General features: G+C 32.6%; 4 long non-coding RNA genes across 4 annotated transcripts; 2 read left to right on the top strand and 2 right to left on the bottom strand.

Annotated features, from left to right (window-relative positions):
* Positions 1-303: 303 nt before the first annotated feature.
* Positions 304-3,691, bottom strand: LOC143065063 (uncharacterized). Its single transcript, XR_012975394.1, has 2 exons — positions 2,933-3,691; positions 304-1,002 (listed from the first exon to the last, which is right to left on the bottom strand). It is a non-coding gene; the product is annotated as an uncharacterized LOC143065063 (long non-coding RNA).
* A 1,104-nt stretch (positions 3,692-4,795) lies between these two features.
* Positions 4,796-18,094, top strand: LOC143065061 (uncharacterized). Its single transcript, XR_012975392.1, has 3 exons — positions 4,796-4,970; positions 14,258-14,303; positions 17,095-18,094. It is a non-coding gene; the product is annotated as an uncharacterized LOC143065061 (long non-coding RNA).
* On the bottom strand, positions 8,199-21,387 carry LOC143065062 (uncharacterized). The gene is made up of 3 exons (XR_012975393.1): positions 21,304-21,387; positions 19,940-20,074; positions 8,199-8,232 (listed from the first exon to the last, which is right to left on the bottom strand). It is a non-coding gene; the product is annotated as an uncharacterized LOC143065062 (long non-coding RNA).
* Positions 21,388-25,799: 4,412 nt separating this feature from the next.
* Positions 25,800-26,954, top strand: LOC143065060 (uncharacterized). The gene is made up of 2 exons (XR_012975391.1): positions 25,800-25,983; positions 26,276-26,954. It is a non-coding gene; the product is annotated as an uncharacterized LOC143065060 (long non-coding RNA).
* Positions 26,955-27,170: the final 216 nt, after the last annotated feature.

Genomic DNA, 27,170 nt, shown 5'->3' with positions numbered 1-27,170 from the left:
AGGTTTCTTTCTTGTTGTTCATTCTTTGGTTTTCAATGTTGTACACATGTATAATGATATTTGTCTTAAATGTCCTTTCATATGTTAAACCTCTCTATAACCGTGTTCACAAACGCCGTAATTGCTTCTTTTCACCTTGAATCATTAAAAAAATTCAAAAAATAAAAATGCTAACAACCATTTAAATTCAAGACTGTAAAAGAGAGACGAAAGATACCAGAGGGACATTCAAACTCATAAATCGAAACTGACAACGCGATAGCTAAAAATGAAAGATATGCAGGTCAATACAACGAAACTAAGTTCGGTTTTTATTGTTTATTCAGTTACTCCCATTCTTAAGCGCAACTCATATACTATCGATGAATGTTTATATAATCACTCTGATTTGATTTTCGGTTTATAGCATAGCATAGTGTTCAAACATGTGAATATCTGAGGTCATTGTCACATACATTCCATTAGTCCAGCTTCAATGGTGTCCATCACTGTGTCTGGCTTTGTCGGGTCATCATTAGTCAGAAAGAAAAGCCAAACGTTGATAAATTCTTTGATTGGAATAGAGTGGTTAGCCGATTTATAAAGTTTGAAGGATTTTCGGAGAAGTTCTTCATTATCATGACCTAATGCCTTGAACCCTTTCACATAATTATCTACCGATATTGAATTAGTTTTGTCGGTATCTAGAATTTTTAGAACTTCTTCTTGACAATTTTTCATTTTGTCAATGAAAGCATTTTTGTTCAATGTGTATTCATATTCAAAATCTTTGATTAGTTCTTCTTCTGTAAGAATTTCCCTGCCTTTCAATATATAAAAAGTCCACCATTTTTCGATATTATCACAGGCTAATTTGGCATCCTCTTCTGAAAGACCTTCTACTATTGGGAAGTTTTTGATCATTTGTTCCACATCTGCATGCGTTATGAAACTGTCTTGGTTGACGTCTAGAATTGTGAACCAAATAGACCATTTGTATTTTAAAAACTCCATTGTTTAATCCTAAAATGAATAAACCATTACCATCAATACATTTCTTACGTATCCCAATTACATGAAGAATGGGTCTGTAAATCTGTAAAAGTGTCTAGAAATCATGGAAGTAAGAATATAGTCATCAGCCTACATGTCGATGACGATACATTGAAACACTTAAGCCATTAGAAAATACATGTTTTTCTGTGAAAGAACCAACTAGTCGATCAATGACAATACAAGAACAGAGTTCAGATGTCTCCCGCGTTGCACATATTATACTATCCAAGGGCAATAACACTTTTGTTCAGAGAAATGAAGGCTTCAGGGCAAATGCAATGTAATTTCCGTTATAATTAATTTTTCCTAGGGCATCACAATTTCAAAATATTTGATCAGCACTTATTTTTAGAAGTGTCGAAGACATTGCTGATAAAAACATATGATACAACTCCAAAAATCGGTCTAGAATTGTAAACGTGGGAGTGCTAACGATGCAATTTTCTTCGTAAATTTGACAGACGCCATCACGAGTTGGTTGACCGTTATGGAATAACTGTTTCACAAATGTTATCGGTCGTCCAATTGTCTATATCAATCTGCTCAGCTCTTAATAAAACTCCATATCACGGCTTTGTGACGTCAAATACGTTGACCTGGCCTTAATAACTTTGACCCGGACATATCAGCGACGTCATAATGTTTGAACCGACGTTGATAAGTTTGACCCGAACTTATCAAGTCAACTTCCGGTTGCTGGTGAAACTAAGACAATACTTTCAAAAGACGCAAATACAGCCCGATAAATCGATTATCAGATTATCTGCATATTAATATTGTAAAATATCAGCTGCTCGACATAATATGAAGGCTTTTTGATCTTGTTCGCTGCGCTTACTCGACAAAAAGCTTCATATTATGTCTCGCAGCTGATATTTTACGATATCAACATGCAGACAACCTGATAATCGGTACATATCGGATATGTTCCTAACGTCGAAACTACAATCCCCTTCCCTTTCATAAATGTGACCTACCGAATTAGACTATTTACCAGATTTGTTATATCATAACCAACACGATGGGTGCCACATGAGGAGCAGGGTCTATTTACCCTTCCGGAACACCTGAGATCACCCCTTGTTTTGGTGGGGTTCGTGTTGTTTATTCTTTAGTTTTCTATGTTGTGTCATGTGTACTGTTGTTTGTCTGTTTGTCCTTTTCATTTTTAACCATGGCGTTGTCAGTTTATTTTCGATTTATGAGTTTGACTGTCCCTCTGGTATCTTTCGTCCCTCTTTCGTATAATAAATCTATGTAAGGGGCATACTAGTATCTGGTTTAAAATAATCTATAGGCACTGATTTTGGAACTCATCCAAACATTGTTGATATAAAGCTGATGTATTTAAAAAATTCTGGTAAGAACTGTACATGTTAGAGCGCCAACAAGACCTGACGAATGGACACACAGACGGAGGGGTGCGTTCGCAGGGGACAAAAAGTTATACGTTTAATGTGTTTAAGAGGGTGCAATTCAGGTATAGACAGTATCTTATGTTTGATGGATATTCACGACACTTGCTATTCTGTATATCATTTACACACACAATGAAAGAAATCGGAATGTCAGGGAGAAACAGTCAACTTTTAACGAGTAAATAACTTACTGAAGAACATATTCATAATGGTTAACAAATTACACAAATCACCAGTCGTTAACTTTTATATGTTATCATTTATTGCCAGCATTAATAATATCCAACTAATGTCTCGGCATTTTATGAACTTGATTACTCAGAAATTAACATCAAATGTTCATTAATATAGAATAAAACATCATCCAATATAATCTAGTCTGTATTGTGTATAAGTCTTCTTTCAGTTCTTCAAGAGAATTATGCTTGATAAATTTTAAGATTCATAAAATGACATAAAAAAAAATAAAAATTGCTTACCTCCTTCCAAAAAAGAAAACAATGAATCGGTTGCCTAAGTAAATTTGGTAATACACTATGTGCTGTTCTAAATAAGATAAAAACGCAGTTGTTTTGAAAGAGAAAAAAAAGTATAAGTGCATAAAAGTAGGATATGTCAGTCAACTTTTATTGTAATGGTTAGGGGAAAAAAGAGCTGTCAAGTGTCCGTGCGGAATAGTGTTATGAGGTATCATCACGTATACGCTGAAAGTGGGAGGGAACATTTAGCTAATGGAAGCGACTGTTGTGACGTCTACGTAACCTATGTATTAATGGTAAATTGTTAAGTCAGGATTTCGTTACCACAAATCACTTTTAGCCTTCACTAAATTCTTTCATATAGATGTAAATATTTGGTTTCGTAGTTTGGTTGTACCTGTAGAAAAGTTATTTCAAACGGGAAAGCACATTCTCATATTTACGGACATGTTGTTGACCGCTCCGGGAAATTTTGAAAAACGATCATGGTAAACTTATCGATCCTTAAAAATAAAATTATTCTACAGATTATCTGTTGAAAACTGTAATTCGTTCTTTGAATATTGTTTTAATAATTGGTATTTATATTGATTTTGTTTTCAGTAAATTGAACGCAAACTGAATACTTTTCATGACGTCTTTAAACTAAATCCATTGGATGTTTGATGTAAACTGATTGATGATTTAGTCATAGATGCATGAACTTTTTTATTAGTTGTTATTTAATTTTAACTAGCTGTAAATAACTGCAAGTACTCTCAGATCTGTTCTTGGTGACTTTGGTTGTTGGGATGTACTAATACCCGGCCACGTCCACTCTGTGTTTTTGTTAGATGTAGTTCTATTTATATCCATCCAATGAGTTAAGCCTTTTTCAACGGATTTTTTTTATAGTTCGTTCTTATGTTATACTGTTTCACCACTGTTCAGGTTGGTAGGAGGGTTGGGCGCCCACTAACATGTTGAACCCCGCCACATTCTAAATGTGCAGGTTCCAAGTAAGGAGCCTGCAATTGAGAGGTTGTTGTTTGTTGCTGCTTATAATATGCGTTGGTTGTTTTGTGTTCTGATGCACAACTGTCCCAGGATTAGGGAAGGGTTTGACTCCCACTAACATGTTTTACACCGCCACATTCTGTATATATGTGTCTGTCCTAAGTCAGTAGCCTGTAATGGAATACAGTGGATGTTGTTTGTGTTTATGTTACATATTTGTTTTCGCTCATTATTTTGTACATAAGTTAGGCCGTTTGTTTTCCAATTTTGAATTGCTTTACATTTGTCATTTCGGTGCCTTTAATAGCTAACTACGCGGTATGGGATTTGCTCATTTTTGAAGGCCGTACGAAGTGACCTATAGTTGTTTATTTCTGTTCATTTGGTCTCTTATAGGATGGACTGTCAACTTGTCTTGGCAGGACAGTATTGATGCAAATTCATAATTTATTGTAAGGGTACTAAAATTTGTTCCTCAGTCACACTCGAATAAAAATGTATTAAGCAACACGTACGTTTGAAGCAGGAAATTAATTCAAAACTAATATGGTACACTAATCCGACGTTTGCTGTATATACATTTTTATATGCGTCATGCCATTTTACAAATACTGAATGTAGAAACTATACGTAATATGTCTCTTAATACACCTCATAAAATGTTAGATAATAATCGAGAATAATCATTTTATTTATTACATGCTATACTAGCCTTGTTTGAGAGGAGGACTTTGTTTATCATAAATTACTTTTACACTTATGGAAGTTCAAGGTTATGCAACTATCAAACGTGTTAGTTTCCGCACCAGAATGGTTAATTAACAGTAGTAATGATTATTTTCCGAAACTGTAGGAAAAAATCAGAAAAGCGGGTTGACACAAAAATATACAAGATAAACACTTAAAAAAGAATAAGTAAAAAGGTTTATTCTTAAGAGAACGAAAACTACAAATATGACTAAAAGGCAACAATCAACATCAAACATCAAAGACAGGGCTATATTGGTATACATACTAGTATATACATTTATCAATAGTTCAGGTAAGTAAGTAAGTTAATTGTTTATTATAATTTAAAACGTTATTGTTATTGGTTTCACTTGCTTGTTCTATAGAAATCCAGCCTCATACGATTTCAATACCGGGTCCGGATTGGCGGAATCAGTGCTGGAATAAAAAGTAACCCAATCAGCTTCATATTGCTTAATAGGAATGGCACCATTGGTCGGTTTGTAAAGTTCAAAAGACTTTTGAAGTTTAGCCTCATCTTCATGACCCCATACTTTAAAAGCTTTGATGTAATTGTCTAATGTGACAGATTCTGTTTTATCTGCATCGACAATTTCTGCCACATCCTTAATGACAGCCTTCATTTCAGTGACAAATTTCTCCTGATCGTCGGTATATTCTTTTTCTAGACGACAAAGAAAATCTTCTTTTGTTAGGGAAGTTTTACCCTTCAAAATATATTTCTCCCACCATTGTAAAATTTTCTTAGCTGCAAGTTTCCCAGACGTTTCATCTAGATTCTCTTCAACTGGGAAATCACCGGCTGTTTGACCAACGTCGTCCCTTGTTATTAAACCGTCATGGTTTACATCTAGAAGAGTAAACCAATAAGACCATTTTGTCTTTAGAAAATCCATTTTCTGCAAAAATAAATGTATTTTATGTGAAATTTTGTCGAAAAGTACATGTCAAGACGTAAAAGAGGAAATCCATTGAACATTTCCAAAAACGATTTAGCTGTTTACCCAAAAAAAGACAGATGTAAACTAACCTTGAAATGATAAAAGAGGATAATTCTAAAAAAAAAAAAGAAGAAGAACATGAAACAACTATTACCACAAGAGAATTATCCTAAGAACCAATAGAGCCTCTTTTTCAATATTTTACTGTTTGTTTTAACCTGCATATTAAACGACTATTTTTAAACTAGAGGCTCCCAGGAGTCTGAATCACTAATTTTGTAAAAGGAACAACATTAAAGTCATAACAAACAATTTATTTTTAGAAACTGATGATCAATGTCGTATTAAAAAGACAATTAGTGCAAAAAAGACTTCACTCACGGTTTATTTCATTTTTTTTTTGTAGATTTTTTCTTGATGATACTTTTGGCGTTAACACATATTAATTTGGCGTTAACACATATTAATTGCCTGTTAATTGAAAATAATGGAAAGCGCAAACATCGACTTAAAGGGAATATCAGGAGATTTCAGTAATACTAGAACACACCCGTGATATCACGGGTCCGTGACTGAATTAAAGTATATAACTATGCGCAAGCCTTATTTTAGTATTAGTATTGTCATCTGATAAAGTCATGCCGATTATAAGATACACAGTTTTTCTCTGCTTTCAAGTCTTTCTGTTTGAACCCGTCGAACTGAAACAATAATATTAATTATTTGGAAAACAAAAGGTCCTGGAATGGAGTATTTTTTAATCAACAGCATTGTCCTATATAAGTTATAAATAAAGTTGAATTCTTTGTTTTGCTGTTTTACGTCATGCCCACTAACAAATTGAAAACTGTACCTATACGCCTTATTTTTATTCCAGATTTTTAGTATTCGTATTGTTATCTTAGAGGGGAAACGGTACTATTTATTCTGCCATAGGCGACAATATTAACATTTTCTAAATTTACCACTTTTTAAGATAAAAACCTGGATAAAACAGTTATATGTTGTGTTAGTACTTTATTATTGTGTTTTAAAAATTGAAGCCAAATAGTATCATGACCAACTTCCAACGGAGCTTGTTTATGTTATCCATGCCCACCGTCATTTTGCACCAAATTTATAAAATTTTGCAAGTCTTTTCCAATAATTCTCTAGAAAATATTTCAATAGGTTTCAAAATTTATATTGTAAATATACACACTGCAGTTATTCATAGATAAATAAAAAATATATTGTACCCTTACATCCAATCACAGCGCTCCTTATTTGACTTCCTTCACCTGCCTTGGGTACACAAAAGGCCAACCTAATGCTGGGAAAATTAAATACTACCGTTTTCCCTAGAAAGTCTTACTGATTAAAATACTACAATAGGTAACAATTTGACAATTTAGTAGTGTCAACCCTGTGGTTATGACCCGTGTATATAGCATATTAATCCTGAATACAACGTTTGGTGGTGCGCCTGTCAGATGCGGAACGTACAGATAAGGTAATAGGTAACAGGTGAATATACTATTGGTATCGGTAGCGGACTCGACCCGGAACTTCTTAATTATTGGCAATATTAATTACGTGGAAAACAAAAGGGCCTGGAGTGGTGTAATTTTTAATCTACACCTTTGTACTATATTAGTTATATATAAAGTTGAATTCTGTGATTCGTCGTTTTTACGTGATGACGGCTGACAAATTGGACCTCGTAATTTTAGTATTATAGATACTTATCTTAATGTTCAGTGAAGGATCTAAAGTGGACCACTGTTGTGATCACTTATCGCTTCACGGTGCGAAGCTATAGATGGAACGGCGGACCAGTTTATGAAGGATCAAGGGTGGGGGTGGGGGAGGTGTTCCGGTAGTTGGAACCACTCCTTTCTGTTTGACAAATTATGCTTTTGTATGGGTGCATATGATTGGCATGGTCTTTTAATAAAAGAGGGACGAAAGATACCAAAGGGACAGTCAAACTCATAAATCTAAAACAAACTGACAACGCCATGGCTAAAAATGAAAAAGACAAACAAACAACAGCACACATGACACAACATAGAAAACTAAAGAATAAACAACACGAACCCCACCAAAAAACTAGGGGTGATCTCAGGTGCTCCGGAAGGGTAAGCAGATCCTGCTCTACATGTGGCACACGTCGTGTTGCTTATGTGATAACAAATCCGGTAAATAGTCTAATTCGGTAGGTCACATTCATGAAAGGGAAGGGGATTGTAGTTACGACGTAAGGAACATATTCGATATCATTTGTGAAACGGTTATTCCATAACGGTCAACCAACTCGTGATGGCGTCCGTAAAATTTACGAAGGGATGATTTCAACTCTTGGTTTAGTAGTTTCCTTGTGAGAAGTATGACTAAAAAATTGATAAGACAAAAAGTCCCAGTATATAAGTTTACAGTAGTTCGGAAAAATAAGAGGAGTTTCTTGATTTTTTTTAATTGATTTTACACTTCGGATATTATTCTTTGCATGGTGTAATTAAAATTAATATTATCTAAATTTTGCAAAATAAATGTACGTTCCCCGACGGAAAATAATAATGAAAATATTTCTATCTTACCTTCAGATGTAGTTAAGACTTTTGTTTGCAGAACCTGTTGAAATGTGATAGAAATTCAAAATATAATGTCAATCACGAAATGTAAACATGTAAACTCTTTCAATAGATTGTGTTTAGTGAGAAAATATGCATTATGTAGTTGTATTTTAAAATGCCGTTGAATTAGGTCAGGGAGGGGGGCTGACAATATAAAAAGGTCATTATGGACACATTTATTGAGCACCAATAAAAGTAATAACGAAACGAATTATAATTTGTACAAAATTGCACCAAAGTGTTGGATCGTGACAGACATAAAAGCTCAATTCCTGTGTTTTTTTCTATTGATCATTATATAAACAATCATTTTGGTTTGTCACCAGTACTTATTTGTTCGACTTATGTCGTCTTATTACAAGATATTCAACGAATTCGTTATTTCTGCATGTGTCTTCTTTGTTTCACTTTTGCAATGCTGATATGCATTTATTCTTAATAAACCAACCCAATGCTGAAACATACGAATTATTCCCCACTACATTTCAAATTAAATGTTGCATGAATGCGTATTCAAATGAGATGAGTTATTGACTTGCAAGCATATAATACATCGACGATCTTTATTTTGCTCGCTGAATTTGACATAATTGAAACAAACTGCTTTTAGCAAAAAGTAAAATCACAAAAATACTGAACTTAAAGGAAAATCAATGCGGAAAGTCCATAATCACATGGCAAAATCAAATAACAAAACGCATCAAAAACGAATGGACAAGAACTGTCATATTCCTGACTTGGTACAGGCATTTTCAAATGTAGTAAATGGTGGATTAAACCTGGTTTTATAGCGCTAACCCTCTCACTTTGATGACAGTCTCATCAAATTCCGTTATATTTACATTGATGCGTTAACTAAACAGACACAATAAATAAAATAGTCAAAATATGGGTACATCAGTCATCATCGTATAACAATTTTAAAAGGATCAATCCAACAGAACACAAAAAAACATCCACCTACAAACACATTCATTGATTTGTGTGTCTGACGTAAATATTGTTTTTATATTCCGGTTTTATAATTATCGGATACAAATAATATCGTAGCTTTTTTTGTAATTATGATTTACGCTGTAGTATTTTATAAATCAAATGTGACAATTCAAGTCAAATCGGTGATGAATTTTACAGCTTTTTTCCTTTTAATTTACACCATGTTTGTGCGAAAAAAAAGAAAGAAATTACATTTACAACTTCATTAACACTATTCCCAATTATACAGTACAGTAAGGTGTATGTCTGATGTGAGATAAAACATTAGTTTGACCTCTGCAAACAAAAGCTTCTGAACTAAGATAGCTATGTAAGCAAATTTGGTATCGAATAAAAGATTAATAGTAGAATAATTTGCATATATTCATGATATGTTTGACTTGCCAAAAGAGAATATGTACAGTGCAATTTCTTGCAAAGAGTACCTGTACCAACATCTCGTACGCTTTGGGGACTTTTTCCATTGTATATGAATTGCACCAGCTTATCCCGGAATGCAGTTGTCGAAGGTAGGATAAACCATAATCTGAATTGATTGAACATAAGATGAAAAGACCAGAATGCAGTATTTGAAGCAAGTTGTTGCATTAATCAATAGTTTCACCAAAACTGCATTTCATACTGAACAATTTCTTACACTATTCCACTTCGTTGAACCATTCCCCATTCAATAATATCTTTTGGGAAAGTTAACACGGATCAATTATAAGTCTCATTGAAAATTTATGTATTGATTGTAATTTCGCGTTCTGTGCGGTCTGTGTAGTTGGCTCGACCTTAGATTAAAGATTTCTTTTTGAAGTCATAAGATGCTTTTTAAGGTTTTGAATAGGTTTTGTTGATAGTTATCAAATGTCAGTGACATTCGACCTAAAATTCCCTCACGCCAGCTGTTTTAACGTGTCCTTGGATTTGATTGTTGTTTTAATACATAACACTATACATAAAGTACATTTTATTCGCTTAAGGCTTGTCAGTATTAGACACTTAACTATATACTACACAAGTTCATGTAAGTAATGTTATTTGATTTCATTCACTGTTAATAGTCTTTGTTAATGCTTTATTTTTCTAATTTAAATATAAAATATATAAAAACTAAGGACTAAAACGTCTTGCCGTTTGGTAATGACATTTTTAAATTGTTTGATTGTCTTACATAACTGGCGATCTGATATAGTGTTCTACCAAAGACAATTTATGTTATATGTCGTTAAGTCATATTGCATCTTTATTTTGAACTTGCGTGTATTCAAAATTAGATGTCTCAACGATTTAAACAAGTTGTCTCGTTTTGAAATTTTACAGTTCAAATAATGGCCCATATCAAATGTCTTCCATTTTAATTTTATAGCAATGTTTGAATTGTTCAGTGCAAATAAAGGCAACAGTAGTATACCGCTGTTCAAAATTCATAAATCGATAGAGAAGAAACAAATCCGGGTTACAAACTAAAACTTAGGGAAACGTATCAAATATAAGAGAACTACGACACAACACCGAAACGTAACACACACAGAAACGAACTATAATGTAACAATGGCCATTTCCCTGACTTGGTACAGAGCATTTTATGAAAAAAATGGTGGGTTGAACCTGGTTTTGTGGCATGCCAAACCTCCCGCTTTAATGACAGTGTTGATTATAAGATTAAAATGACAACATTACACGACAGGGTTACAATAAATAAACAGATACATGGCAGAAAATATAGAACAGAGAAACAAACGAATACTAGAATAATAGCCATCAAAAGGTAACAGGTTAAAAAAATATTTTTATACGCCAGACGCGCGCTACGTTCACACAAAACTATGCTCAGATGTAAAAAGTTTGAAAGCCATAACAACTACAAAGTTGAAGATCGCCGAAGACCAAAAGTTCTAAAAAGTTGTGAGACCAGGGTTATCCGCCTGGGACAAAAACATCATTATTATCAAGAATAAAACATAGTTTTGCAAACAGTAAATTTTATAAAATGACTATATAATAGATATACATGATTAAACTGAAGTGTAACAAAAACGAATCAAGTTATCTTGTTATAATAAGTAAAACATATTTCAATCTAAAATTTAAAACATAATTCTATATTCACCAAAGATATCTAGTTTTAAAATGACCTCGACAACATTTAATAATTGCGTCAATTAAAAAATTGTTGAAGGAAAATATGTGTGATAATTTACGTCTCGTAACAAGACCTTGTTAATACATTTTCGTGTCAAATTCACACAAAAATACATGATGGTTTTGGTGTATAGATTCTGCGTACTGACGTTGTTTATCATCTTAATAACGTGTTATATTGTACTTTTATTTGTCTTTGTTCTATTATTAGGCTAATATAACTTTTACTGTTTGATCTGTTTTCGAGTATATCAATCTGACGTGGCTCTGTACTTTTAAACATCCCGTCATTATGTTGTAGTTGTTCTATTATTATACCATTATGTTTATGTTTAATTATATTTGAAAATACTTAGAACGACAAAATAATTTTATATCTCTCCGTGTATGACGTTTACATTCTGACGTCAAACACGCGACTCTATACTAAGAGTTGATGTTAACATGTGTCATTCAGTCACATGACCTCAATCCTTTATGGATTGATTCAAAATACTCATATAAGTAATTAACGAATGTGGTTGTTAAATTTGATAGATGCTATTTTGTGCTTCTTAGTTAAATATTTGTTTGTTTTTGTTCTTATTGAGATTGTGACACGGTGATGACTGCTGTACCCTTATTTTGACAATTTTACCATTTATGTCTGTTTTGTTCATGTATCGTTGTAAATATAATGGAATTTGACGCGACTGTCATACACGTGCGTGGTTGAGCGCTATAAAACCAGGTTCAATCCACCATTTTCTACATTTGAAAATGTCTGTACCAAGTCAGGAATATGACAGCTGTTGTCCATTCGTTTGATGTGTTTTATCATTTGATTTTTCCATTTGAATTTTCCTCGGAGTTCAGTATTTTTGTGATTTTAAGTTAGAGGTATATAAATGTTGAAATTATGCCGCACAGTCTTATTATTTGACCTTTCAATAAAATAGTAGTGCATATCAACTTTCAATTCTAGGATATAATTTTTCACGAAACTTCAAGTAAAGTGGCACAGTTTTAGCCGTAAAGGGAAGTTGTATGGGAAATTGCATTGTCTACATTCACAGAAATGCAACCTATAAATACTATCATTTTGAACTACACATAACACTGCTGTGTAAAAAGATTTCTTTCAAACGTTTTGATATTCTACCGATAGTGATGCTGAGTTCACACGTAATTTGAATTAGAAACGTTTTACGTCCTAACGTCAATTCTAATTCGAATTACAATGCGCGTCAAATTCGCTAATACTGTCCAAACGACGTTAACTTTTGATTCATATTAACAAAAACGTATTTCTAATTCGACTTAACCAATTAGAATCAATTCGAATTAAAAAAGAAGAGTGTGTGAACGAGATAAGCGAATTCGATTAGCATTCGATTCGAATTCAATTCGAATTAATTAAATATCCGTGTGAACGAGGCATAAAAATGGTTTGAGCTAACAAGTATACACTATTATAACTTTAAACAAGAACTATCTTTAAAAAAGATATCCGACGTATTTAAATTTGAGCATATGTTTAAAACTATCATTTCAATAACCTTCAGAAGCACAAAGATACCATTTAAATAACGTTTTCTCTGTTTGTGTTCAGTATTCTCGGTCCTCGTATCTTTCTGTTTACATTCACCAAAACCCCGCGGAAATCTCACATGCGTAGGTGCGTTCTAAAAGTCATCTACGTTCGTATAACAAAGTTTACATTAAAAATTATATAATAATTCAGGGTTCGAAATAAGCGCTATCCCGCTTGCCCGAGGCAAGTAAAATCTGCAGCGGGCAAGTGAATCTCATCACATAGTTGTCCGCCGGGCAAGTTGAAATTTTGTGTTTGTGTTTCATTCTATCATGTCAATTAATATAATAATATATGCAATAGGTCTTAAACATTTATTGTTAATGAATTTGTGCCAATAAAATATTTGTATAACTATGTCAGACGTAATTTTGTACGATGTACAACTGTGTATTATTGTATTACTATTTTCGCCGTCTTTATTTATTTCATATGCGCATGCCAGGAAAATCGTAAACATCGTAGTTTGTCCCGAATAATTCTATTGGTCAATTCCTATCATATGCGTAAGCCAATGAGCGCCGTCGTTTTATAATGTTCAGTCGCACCTGCTCGGGGATTTCCGCTACTAATCGTGAAAGGAAGTCGATACAATGAAATTTTTTTGTCACTTTTTTTTGTAAAAGTAAAAGTTTTTGTTTAAAAAAGGGTGTATAGAAACTTGAAATCATCTGCCAGGAGAGGTCTAGAATGCAGGATTTGGCACCATTTACCCCAGAGCTTCTGGGTGCCTTAAGCGGCCCCCAGACCCCTCGCCGTAAGTGCGACGAGCTATGCTCGTCGGCGCGGACGGCTACGCCGTCCGCATTAGTCGGGCAAGTTAACAGATACAAGGGCAAGTTAATCTAGATATTAGCTTGCCCTTTGGGCAAGTCAATGGTCTTTTCTTATTTCTACCCAATTGTCCCGAATAAACAGCTGTCACGGATGCAAAGAACTATTGGAGAAACAATTATTTTAATAAAAATATAAATCTTTGTAAGATCTAGTTCAAATATTTATAGTTTTTCATTTGCTTACCATCACCATCACGTTTTTTTCAAACACAACCAAATCACCCACCATGACAGCATTTTGTCCAATCACAGAAAGGATTTTCGAGTATGCGTATTGTGTTGCCATAGTTAAGCGTCCTTAAGTTCAAAGGGCACAAACCGAAACTATACTGACTACGTCGGGAAAAAAATGATGGCCTGGCTCGTATATATTCTCTTTTATTTCACAGAAGTCAAAGGACATGAATGAAATTGTTTACTTTTGTAACTTTTACCAAGTCTTTGTTGTATAATACTGACTGTTAGTACTTGTTCTACTTTTTTAACAGATAGAAAACACTGATGTGTGGTCAAAGACAATCCCTACCACTTCGAGTAAGTATTTATGCATTGTCAAATAGTACATTGGGATGCGTTTCATTTTCACTTATAATACATGATGGTCTTGAAGTATAGATTCGATTTCTAGGTACTAGGTACTGACATTATTTATCATATCTATTTCGTGATATAGACCCCACTTTTCTCCTTGTATATTTTAAACCTTTTTTAATTATGATGTGGATTGTTACTTGTCCTATGCTCAGTTTTGATTGCTTGTCCTTTATAATTGCTAACATACTTTTCCTATATGACGTTTTGGGTTTCTGTGTTGAAACAGCTATTTGTTTTTGGTGGAAGAAGACTTCAAGTCTTCTGAAGACCTATGGTGCCGACTTCTTTATACCGATTTTTACACATGATTAAGCATCTGAATCATTTAATTTGTAAATTAAGATTGAAAAACACTCACTATCGTAAATATGTACCCTTTTATTTATGTAAATTATTAGATTTCATCTCATCTACATGAACGTTGTTTGTTTACTTGTAACCAGATGTTTTTAATGTAGATATTTGTAGTACGCATGCGTGAATTTGGTATCGGGTCGACTAGCCTTGTTTACATGTTCGCCCTTGGTCTGTTCGTCCTGAGTTCTTTCGACCATATAGTACGTTCGCCCTGTGTTCATTCTATTCACTCTTATCAAGGACGTTTTATAATACGTCCTTGCATTTATTAAAAAATATTATTATTAAGGGTATCGTTAAAAAAAACCTCTAAAACACGATTTAGTGAAAATCATCTGTTCCTTATTTTGTTCCGAAGGTAAAATAGTCGTGTTCAGCCAATTAAATTCTTTGTTTCTCATGATCAAATTAATAAGCCAATCAAAAACGTTTTTTCTGAATATTATTCTAACATGCTAGATTTTGAACTTTATTGTTTTTATCTAGTTGTAAAATCGTGAACATTGCACTGTCGCATGTGAATTTTCATCTGCAAAGAGGGTTCTTACACAGCTTAAGGATAAAAGCAGGGCTGATTGACAAAATTCAATGATGCAGTACTACCATAGAGATAATACTGAATAGTAGTTTTTTCTCTTATTTATTGACATAATACGTTATTTTTGTATTCAATTAAAGCACAATGTACTATTCTTTTTTTCACAAAGACCAACAAACAGGTGGGGAACCCCCCCCCCCCCCCCCCCTCTCATTATATATGGTGTCCCTCCTTAAATGAAAGACTGTCCCTTAAACAAGGTGTCATTTTACTGTTGAAAAGAAAGAAAGAAAATTTTAAGCATTTTTAACTCAAAGTGGGAAAATTCATTATATTTGGAACAACTTTTCTAAATGAGGGGTCAAATAAATAAAGAAGATATAAGTTTAGAAACATCACAAAATTCTTTTGACATGTTTTGACCATTTAATACTTGATAGATGCATAGTTCTTGGGGAAAGTTTCATCAAATAATATGAATATAAAGGTGCTCATTTTTTACAAAGGGTTGTTATGTTCTTCCAATGAGGGTTACCCCTCATTTGGAGTGTTGGTCCCAACCTGTAAAAGGTCCATCTTTGTGCATAATTCAAAATTGGAAATTTCAACAAGCATCATATATTCTTACACAAGAAAATAAACCCTGGTCTGCTAGCTACATGTTCATATTTTCTACTGATTTAATAACTAGAATCATGCAACAAGAAAAAAGGCATGTGAGCTCATCATATAAATATGACACTTGTTCTAAACAATCCAGATCGCGCAAAATACTTCGCTAAAAATTGTAACCTTTAAAATTGTTGTCGCACACTAAAAACTCCCATGGGAACTTTCAAAAGTTGGCAGGTATGTAACAAGTCTTACCTTTTTTTATGCCCCATTTATGGGCATTATATTTTCTGGTCTGTCAGTCCGTCTTGTTTCAGGTTAAAGTTAATGGTGGAGGTAGTTTTTGATGAAGTTGAAATCCATTCAACGTGAAACTTAGTACACATGTGTTCCTTATGATATATATGATCTTTCTAATTTTACTACCAAATTAAAGATAATGCCTAATTTTCACGGTCCATTGAACATAGAAAATGCTTGTACGGATGGGAAATCCATGTACTTATGACACATTCTTGTTTGAAGAAGAAAAATACGTCATAACGATAATGGAACAAAGCAGGCTGGGTTATTGGGGCTGCTTTTTATGGTAATTCAAGTAACCTTTTGTTCACCTTCTTCCACCTCAGAGCTATCAGCTCTTTGATTATAGTGATTATGATTATATTACAATGAAAATAGCTGTAACCCAATTTTTGACGTTTTGACCTATTATGTCTGTTTTTTGTTTTGCTCACATATTGCTGTCAATATAATCAAATTATATGCGACTGTCTAGGGAGAGGTTTAGTAAGTTGTAAAACCAGGTTAAATCCACAATTTTTTATTTAAAGAGCATGTACCAAGTCAGGAATATGACATTAATTTTCCATTCGTTATATGTGTTAGGGCTTTTACATTTTTTCAATTTTATAAAGTACTTTCTGTTATGAATTTTACTTGGAGCTATCTTTTCTTATGACAACCATCTTTGTACTTTTGGAGAGAGCGACTCTGAAAGGGAAAGTTTAACCACTCAAAAAGGAATCCATGACATTATATGTCAGCTGTACAACTTAAATGACAAAACTTGAGATTTTAATTTAAATTGCATTTTCAGATTTTAATAACATGTGTCGTCCAAAAACGATGGCAAATCAAAAGTTTCTGATTGTATCTTTATCTTTTTTTTAAGTTTCATTAATTACAAATAGAAAAATATCTTCTTTTTTTTTTGCCATACAGTGTCTTCTGGTAACATAGAGTTCTTGCGGGAAAAGTGGAGTTACTGGTTTGACTCACTGGACGTAAATCACGATGGAAAAATCACAAAGGCGGATGTCGACTTTACGCTCAAACAGTTTCCAGTTGTTGAGGGTCTTAACAAAAAAGTAGGAAAACTTGCTGATGATCAAATAGAGAAATGGTGGAATACATATATTCTCAGAGGAAAGCATGAAATTTCAAAAGGAGAATTTCTTGATGACTTCCAGAAAGAATATGCAGAAAAAAAAACTAATTTCCTTGCCACAGTTAAATCATTATTTGAACACATAGCAAATGTAATTGATACCGACAAAACCAAAATGATTTCTTTAGACAACTATGTGAACGCTTTTAAAACTTTAGGCCATGACAACAAAAAAGTACTTCAACAAGCATTTGAGCTTTACAAACCAAGCCATGGCACCATTCCAATCCAAGAATATATCGATGACTGGGTTGTTTTTGTTGCTATTGTGTGTATGATGTGTACAAAAATGGACTTCTATGATAAATATTTTACAAAAAAGTACGTTGCATGCCATATTCCAAGATGAGTGAGTTTTGACCATCTTTTTAATTTGTAATTCTATTATTTTAGCATTTAAAGACATTAAACGAGGGACGAAAGATACCAAAGGGACAGTCAAACTCATAAATCTAAAACAAACTGACAACGCCATGGCTAAAAATGAAAAAGACAAACAAACAACAGCACACACGACACAACATAGAAAACTAAAGAATAAACAACACGAACCCCACCAAAAACTAGGGATGATCTCAGGTGCTCCGGAAGGGTAAGCAGATCCTGCTCCACATGCGGCACCCGTCGTGTTGCTTATGTGATAACAGATCCGGTAAATAGTCTAATTCGGTAGGTCACATTCACGAAAAGGGAAGGGGATTGTAGTTACGACGTAAGGAACATATCCGATATCATTTGTGAAACGGTTATTCCAATAAAATGACTTTAATTTTACTTTGCTTTATTTTCTTTTTTCTTTTTGTATCTTATACTTTTTCATTTTATACTAAGATAATAATGTACGAATGTGCTGACAACTTGTAATTTAAACATATACCGTGTACTAATTTCAGTACAACCGACAGGTGTTTCTGGTAAACTAGACAAATTTTTTGGAAGCCAAAATGAAAACATTTAATCATATCATATGTTTTTTTCAACAGCATAAATATAAATAAGGAACGCAACAGATCAACTTCCCATACAAATTTGTTCCCATGGATTCAGTACTATACTATTTATTTTCTAACCAAAGAAATGTATAATAGCAAAACCAAAACAAACACTGGCCCTAGTTTGGATGAATCCTTGTTTGACCATCTAACGACAGCAAACACGTAATAGTGATCTAAAAGTTTGGAACAGACTTCAGTACCCACGATACGAGTTTTTTTTTGTTTTTTTATTAACCTTTGATAAGTCCGTTCTGTCATGAAAAGAGTTATAGGAACCATATGTTGATAATTATTGTTTGTCTTTGTTTGTTCATTTAATATTGTTTTGAAATTGTGGTTTGTTGTGCTCTCCAATATGTTTTTAAGTGGTTTTTCATTTAATTTCAGAATCAATTTTGAAAAGTTTCCAATGAATTATTATTAACTTAGAGCAATAAAATCGAAACAAAGAGAATCGAATTTAACCTGTCATTAATGGACTAACACGTTCCATTTAAGTTTCAATTAATTTCCAGAAGTTGTGGTTCATTTATTATCTGGAAATCCTAACAGTTTGAATTGTTTGAACAGCCAAGTATCAATACTCAGGAACAGAAAGAATGAACACGACATAAATCGATCTTATGCTGTCCTTAGTTATCCAAAATATTCGATTAAAATGTAAATCAATTTGAAAAAGGGCGTAAAGGGAGTGTTTCTGCACGGAAGAACGCGATATAAAATTGCCATTTCATGATGAATGAACAAAAATATGTGCTTGCACGTTGATCTTTTTACCGATTTCACGAAACACGGTGAATAACGAACCCTTTTCACGACTGCACGAGAAATAATAGTGACAAAACACGTTGCACGAAAATAACCCTTTACCACCCTCTTTAAAGTCTGGAAATACAGTGCATTTTAGATACTTCAAACTATCATGTGATATAAATCAACAACAGTACATGTAAAAGTGAAATAAACCAAATAGGAATTTAAGAGAAGTGTTAACAGGTCCAAGCAGTCCATTTTAATTTCAACTACCTAAGAGAAAAAAAAGGTTCTCAATTTATCATATGGAAAACGAAAGATTGACGGACGGAGGACAATCATAAGAATACCTGTACTCTTTCGAGCAGGTGTATACAAAATGTCTGTGATCTAGTAATAATAATAAACTTGAGTTTGCCAGTTTGAAGATATATAACGTATACCCATCATCTTGTTTTATTTATATACGAAAAACTGCATGGGATATTTTAATTATAGCCCCATAGTTTGACTTATTATATAGGCAACTGAGTGAAAGTCCTTAATTCATATATAACATATAGTATGAATATGATATTGACTCGTTGTTGCTATCGTAGTAGCTTGGAGTCAATTTCATTTTCAAAAATAGTAACGTCAAGTTAATATATGTCAAAAGTCTGTAAGGGTTTGTACAGCCCATATTTCATGCATCAATGCAATTTGTTCAATAAACATATTTACATATAATCTATTACAGTATTTATAGATGCAGTAATTGTATTGTTTAAATATTTAAATATATTCAATTATTTTTCCTGATAAGTTTGTTGCACTTGAGTACACCAAATATTAGAAGTATTGGACAGAAAGAAGAATTAAGGAAATTTACCTGACTGAATTTTATTCATGGAATTGTTTCCCACCACTTAATATACGGCTATATAATATCATTCCAAATACGTTCTGATTTGTACGCTTGCTGACAATTTGTACAGTGTATTTTCCTATGTCAAGGCAAGTTGGTCTAAGGTACAAAAAATAAAGATTTCTATATTTTGCAAAAAAAAATCAATCCTTGTTTTTTCTAAATTCGTATAAAACAGAATACAATATTTCAAAATCAAAAGTGCGCAATATTTACAGAAATTTTCAAATCTGATACATCCTCCAAAAATGATAACATTATATTACTCCGGGCCATTTAGTCTTTGATCCTTCTCATTATTTAAAAATACAAAACAGAATCCAAAAAATTGATAAGAGAAAAAGTCCCAGTCTATAAGTTTATATTAGTTTTAAAATATAAGGGAATATTATCAATTCTTTTTACCATTTTGTGTTTACAAAGTTTAAAATGACATTAAGTATTTTGTTATTTAAAGAAAAAAATATCTGAAAACTGAATTGTGATTCTTGTCCTTTGCTCACATGAACTATTTGGTTCTTTGGAACAAATGAATTAATGGTAGAGTAGAATGGTTTATAATCAAAACCTAATTATGAATGATTGAAACGTTTAAAGGGGCACTAGCTACGAGATATGAAAAAATGTATAATTAAGTTTGATTCAATCATTTATAAAAGTGAACTAATGAAATAATAATTCGTTTTTAGCAGCCAATTTGGTACATTTTTGTCAAAAGAAGCAAAGTAATATTGCTGAAGAATTATTCACCTGCAAGTGGATAATTCGACCTCATTAAATCCGTATTCATGTGACATTCAGTTTAACCCATTGGCTAGAGATTGGCTATACATGCATAAGTCGTGTTCAGCCATTCAAAAGAAAAGAAGGTCAACATTGAAAGTGAAACAAAGGTAAACAATTTTTATTTACAGATTTGACCAACAAGTATTCATTCATATACAGGTGAAAACGTTAATTACTTTATTTTCTATTTAACCTTAAACATGAAATCAAACAGACCTATACAAATCCTATTGCACGATGTCGCAATCTATTTATATTTAGGTTTATGTTTATATCGGGTTATGTGACCATCGTCAGTATCGAGAGGTCATCTCGATGGTTAAATAGATGGTGTCATGACTGAAAAACACACTAAATTTTGATATTTATCATCGAATACATGTTTTCTTAGCAGTTTTTTCAGACTTATTGTTATTTGGATTTACGTTTTAGTATGTTATAAATCAAATATGAGAATTTGAGACAAATAAGTGAACATGACTTTGACAGCTAGTGCCCCTTTTAACACCCAAAATTTAATTATGTAAACATTTTTATCCTACCTTCAGTTGTAGTTCAGACTTTTGTGTACAAAACCTGCTGAAATGTGATAGAAACTCAAAAATGATGTCAAACCCGATATGGTAACAAATAAACTCTTTCAACTGTATTTCTATTTAGTGAGAAAACATTAATTATGTCGTTGTATTTTAAAGGTTATTGTATCAAGTAAGTGAGAACAGTACATATAAAAAGGTCATTGATGACACATTTGCTGAACATCAATAAAAGTAATAACGATATGAATTATGATTGCGCAAAATTGTGCCAAAGTGGTGCATTATGACAGACAAAATCTGGGATCCCGAATAATAGCTCAATTGCAGTTACCGTTTTTTTTCCTCAAATATCTAAATAATCATTTTCGTCTGTATTTTTTTTTACCAGAATCTTTGTATCGGCCTACGACGTCTTATCTTAATAATGTAAGAATTAAATGCCGGGTTATTCAATAAAACGGATATTCTTGTATGTGTCTCCCTTGTTTCACTTTTCAATACGACATGCTTTCCTTTTTAATGAAGTTACCACATGCTGAACACATGCAAAACGTTTTCCGCTACAGGCCAATGCCTGAAAATTTATTAACATGAGTTGAATTAGGGGACGACCATTTGATATTCTGGTGGGGGGGGGGGGGGGGGCAGGAGGATTTTGAAAATAAATAACTCACCCTTGATTATCACAAAAATAAATGGTTTGTTCTGTGGTAGTTTCAAAATAAATTACCTGACTTGCAATGTATTGAAAATAAGTAACTCAGCAGGTCTAATCGAAAGTATAAGATGGCACCAGATTCTTCATAAGTTCATCTTTTTTCCAAAAAAAAAAATGTGAATTTTTTTTAATAATAAAAGTATAAATATTATTTGAATATACTTGAAGTGTCTGAAAATTGGTTTAATTTAATTTGAGGTATATTGTCTCAGGAAACCTTACCTCACTTTTATTTAAACAGGGCCGTAACTACATTGAGGCAAATGCCTCGTGTAGGAAATTTCAAAACCAAACGCTCGTCTCCATATGAAATTGTGTTCAAGGCGAGTGCCTTGCAAGAACCAAGTTCTGTTTTCCCTCAGACGTAGCCCTGATTTTTCGGGATCAATGTTTCTTATTTATTTGTCTTTTGTTCGTTGATTGCCCTTCTGTATTTTGTTAGTGTTGCATACCTTTTGTTATCTAGTAATTTTGTTATGAACTTGATCATGAGTTTAAAAAAAAGCAGCCACAGACATAACTAAGTGAATTCCATTTTTAGTTAATCTGACATGCACTTTGGTCTTCTGATGTTGTCCCTTTAGAAACTTAAGTCTTACACTGAATTTATACATTTTGTAAAACAAAACTTGCATTTTCAGGTTATGAAAGGGTCTTTGGAACACTCAGAAAGCATGGTTTTTGCATCATATGTTCTATAGCTTCTTGGGCCTTCAGTGGCTGTAAAACCCTTAAAAAAATTTACATCGCTCCGCTCGGCGAAATATGTTTGCCAATACTTTTTAAAGAGGCTGGTTACAACCAAACTTTAATACTATGTATATATGCAATACATGTAAATGCAGTTGGGAATATAAACTATTCATTTCTGCAGAGGATGATGATTAATTCTGATTAAATAGTACATAATGACTTGACTATACATGTATTATTTATAATAAACAAATCATTAAAAAATTGTATATTTTCGAATATCATAAATATAGTTGTGAAAATGAACAATCAGTCCCTTGCTTTAATGAAAATAAAAAATCTTGCGTCAATAGTGCAGAAAATTAATAATCTGTCCTCTTAGTTTACAAAAATGAATAACCGATCAAAAACGAATCCTCCTGAATTTCGTTTTCGAAATTTGAACTGTCGTAGATATGTAAGGCAATTTGTTGTCGTATAAAAGCTTATAATGTGTCATTGATTAATTTCCCTACGTTCATGTTATGTTTGAGTTGCCAGAGACTGAATATGTGTACATTGCAACTTCCCGCAGGAAGTACCTGTTCTAACATTTTGTACTCTTTTGGGACAATTTCCCTTGTATATGAATTTAATGCAAATTTCAGAAGCAGATTAGTATCATAGGATAGAATCTTGATATGATTTTCTCATAAGGTGAAGAGAACAGACTTCAGCATTTTAAGGTAGCCGTGGCTAGAATTATTAATACTACATTTCATACTAAATAATTCCTTGCATTATTGTGTCCCTTCGTTGTATCATTCCTCATTCTCAATAATAACATACACGTCTTATCGGAAAGATTACGCTGATCCATTGCTTCCGTTGAAAATTTAGAAAATTTGTTCAAATCCGATTTGTCTTTGCATTATACTGAATAACTAATTGGAAATTGAGGACTATATACGATTTATATTTGAACAATCAAACAAGGATTTGTACTAAATGCAAGCCACCTGACATTATATAACACTTGATATTGTTTTACTGAAGTTGTGTTATTAATGTGTTACATAAAATTGTCGTTTGACTGCACATTTTTATCCAAGTGATGTTTGTCTATTAAGAAGGTTAAATTATGTAGGTTATTTTCTTTTATATGCTCTTACTTTTGTTGAACTCAATTTGTTAGAAAACAACAAATACAATTTGACCCAACATATACTATTAAATTCTGTAAAATATTAAACTATAAAACTTTAAATAAACAATATATTACACAGTTTTGACGGTCAGTAACTTTCATTCACATTCCCCTCGTCAGTTGAATATATATCAGTCGAAATGTCATAACTACAAGTTAACGTTAATTATAACATTAATTTTGCATACGCATGACTGGGACTTCTACTGGTTTGAGACGATGGAAAGTTTTAAGTTTAAGACTCTATATTCAAAACTGATTAAAAAACAGTCATGATAGTTATCAAAAGTACCAGGATTATAATTTTATACGCCAGACGCGCGTTTCGTCTACATAAGACTCATCAGTGACGCTCAGATCAAAATAGTTAAAAAGTCAAACAACTACAAAGTTGAAGAGCATTGAGGACCCAAAATTCCAAAAAGTTGTGCCAAATACGGCTAAGGTAATCTACTCCTGGGGTAAGAAAATCCTTAGTTTTTCGATTTCATGAGATATTTTAATTATATCACGTCAGGAATATGACAGTTGTTATCCATCCGTTTGATGTGTTTGTGCATTAGATTTGCCATTTGATTAGGGACTTTGCGATTTGAATTTTCCTCGAGTTCAGTTTTTTGTGATTTTCTTTTTGCAAACTTTTTTCTAGTATGATTACAATTTTTTGTGCCTTCTATATAGCTGACTTCACATTAAATAAGAGGTTATGTGTTGTATTCACAAGAGTCTTTATAAAGGTGTTGAATAAAGCGTCGTTGATATCCATCAAATGCCTTGACATTCGACCTAAAATTCGCTAACGTTATCTGTTTTAATGTGTCCTTGGATTGTTGTTTTTTTTTTTTTTTTTTTTTTTTTTGGTTTTATATAATATGATTGCTAGTATATATAAAACATGTTTAGCTTAAGGCTTCTTAGCATTTGACAAAACAACACAAGTTCAAGTAAGTAAATGTTATATATTTCGTATCATGATTTTCATGAGTTTGTGACCCGGATTTATTTTTGATTGATAGATTTATGGCTATTGAACATCAGTATTCTACTTTTGTCTTTATCATAACTGTTTATATCTAAGATTAATGCCTTATTTTTCTTGTTCAAATCTTAATAACTTTTTAAAGTATTCGGACTAAAATGGTAATGGTAATGGATTTTTATTATGTGCATGATTTTCTTACATAAATTGCAAGCTGATATATAGTAAACTACCTCCGACAATTGCTGAAATATAGTTTAGGGTTATATTGAATCTTAAATTTGAATTTGCGTTTTGGTCCACATTAGTTGTCTCAGAAATGAAAATGAAAGGTCTCGGTTTGCTATTCAGGGTTCAAAATAATGCACCATATCAAATATCCTTGCAAATCATACAATGATGTTGAAATTTGCGCATGCCTCACGATGCTCTCAAAAATTACATTGCTAAACCGAGAAATTGTATTGTTAGTTCCTATGCTATCATCTACACATTTATTAGCACCTCAGTACTGGAAATGATTGATTCAACATACTTTGAATAAATGAAGGCTTTATAAGAAATCCAAAAGTGTGAGAACAAAGTGTATCGAGTTAAAGATAGTTATAAGACGAATCATTTTAAATTAGAAACACAATTCTTCATTCAACAATGATCGTCTTGTTTTAAAATTGACTCGACAAAATTAGTTAATTGTTCCAATCGAAAGAGAAAAATAATGTTTAATAAACAAATGTGTGATAATTTATTCATAGTTGCCCGTGTTGACAATTATCGGATGAATTACTAAATACGATAAATACAATCCATTTGTTGGATCCTGTATTATACATAATACTAAGGTGGACTAAAAGAATGCATGCAAAACGGTTGGTTATCTACCAAGAATAGAAATATGATTTGAAGTAACAGCTATGCTCTAGTCCACCTTCCAAAGGTTATGACCCTGGCACATATTTTTTGGTATTTCAAGAAAGTCACAATACCAAAATGTATTTTTTGTCTTTTTTACCTCATAATATTGACCACATGTATGCGTTTAATTTTTTTTACAGACTGAAAGCATTGCTGCTTATGCAAAAAAAAAGACAACCACTAACACTACAAGTAAGTATTAATCTATTGTCGATCATTACATTTGGGGTTTAATTTGGAGAGGGCGAGCCTAAATAAAAATAGAAAAAATTGAACCAGTCAAATGAGTCCATCCAGTTACATGTTAACAACCAACTTGAGATTTTTAAATTCGTTAAAACTATAAGCACTAGGTCTATTTGATTGTAATGAATAGTGTCGTTCAAAAGTGAAGAAAACACAATATAGTTATTGTATCATGAACTAATTTGTTTAGTTTGACTTCATACACAATAAAGCATAGCTTTCTCTTTTTGATACATAGTGACATCTGATAACATAGAATTCCTGCGGGAAAAGTGGAGTTACTGGTTTGACACACTGGACGTGAATCACGATGGAAAAATCACAAAGGCGGATGTTGACTATACACTTAAACAGTTTCCTATTGTTGAGGGTCTCAGCAAAATAGAAGGAAAGCTTGCTGATGATCAGATAGAGAAATGGTGGAATACATATATTCTCAAAGGAAAGCATGAAGTTTCAAAAGAAGGATTCCTTGATGATTTCGAAAAAGGATATACAGAAAGTAAATCCAATTTCATAGCGATAATTAAATCCTTATGTGAAGACATGACAAATATAATCGATGCCGACAAAACAAAAATGATTTCTTTAGATAACTATGTGAAAGCTTTCAAAACTGTAGGTCTTGACAACGAAAAATTACTTCAAAAAGCATTTGCGCATTACAAACCTAGTCATGGCATGATTTCCATCCAGGAATATATTGATGACTGGGTTGTTTTTATTGCTAATGACGACCAATCAAAACCTGATTGTGTGTATGATGTGTACAAAAATGGACTTATGTAATAAATCATGTAAAAAATGTACTAGTTTGGTACGCTGCATGCCATATTCCGAAATGGATTCATTTGGTCCTTCTTGGTAACATTTGTTATTTTGCATTTTAGCATTATAAAACATTAAAATAGCTTTGATTTAACTTTTGTTTTATTTTGAAAATATTTTATACTATTTATTAAGTAAATAATGTAAGGACGACAAAAATGAAGGTATTTTCCTGTACTTACAGCTTGGAATTTAAACATATTTTATATCCGTACTAATATAAATACCACCAACAATGTGTTTCTAGTAACCTAGAATATGTTCTACATAGTTTTATATTTACACCTTTGCGTAGGATCAATTTT

The sequence above is a fragment of the Mytilus galloprovincialis genome, chromosome 2 (assembly GCF_965363235.1).
Source record: "Mytilus galloprovincialis chromosome 2, xbMytGall1.hap1.1, whole genome shotgun sequence".
NCBI classification, from domain to species: Eukaryota; Metazoa; Mollusca; class Bivalvia; order Mytilida; family Mytilidae; genus Mytilus; species Mytilus galloprovincialis.
This window is presented reverse-complemented; position numbering and strand designations above follow the sequence as displayed.